A 548-nucleotide genomic window follows, 5' to 3' on the forward strand; every position below is an offset into this window, starting at 1 on the left:
TGAGCRCTGGGGCTGGAGGGAGAGGCGGGCGGCAGGGATGGGACCTGCATGGAGAGCACCAGTATGGTGGGAAGGAGCCCTGGGCCAGGATAGCCAGACAGGAGCTCCCCCAGTGAGGGGACAGGGATTCCTGGCCATGGGCACTTCCCCTCAGACAAAGCGGCCCAATGGGACCTCTCTGCCTGCACCTGAYGCTGGTYCTGGAAGAACAAGGTGCGACTGAAGATGTTCCTGGGCCTTGAGAGCCTTTGATGCAGCCACCCAGAAGTCCTCATTAGCCCATTGCCTGTTTGTGTCATGTGGGCGGATGCTCAGCAGTTCAGGGGAGGAGAGCTAGAAGGGTTTGAGGGGGCAGAGCCTGGAGCAGAGACGTGGCCAGGTGGGGCTGCCTCCCCTTCCTGCAGCACAGTGTGTGTGAAGGGGATGGGCTTTCCCTACAGCCAGTGCTGGGATGTCTTTGTTTAGGTACAGGGCAGAAAGGCAGGATGCCCTGGGACCCCTGCCCAACACTCACTGCGAGGGGACATGGTTGTTCTTTAGGTCCCCTG

The sequence above is a fragment of the Nothoprocta perdicaria genome, unplaced genomic scaffold (genome assembly GCF_003342845.1).
Source record: "Nothoprocta perdicaria isolate Ctin4 unplaced genomic scaffold, notPer1 scaffold_647, whole genome shotgun sequence".
NCBI classification, from domain to species: domain Eukaryota; kingdom Metazoa; phylum Chordata; class Aves; order Tinamiformes; family Tinamidae; genus Nothoprocta; species Nothoprocta perdicaria.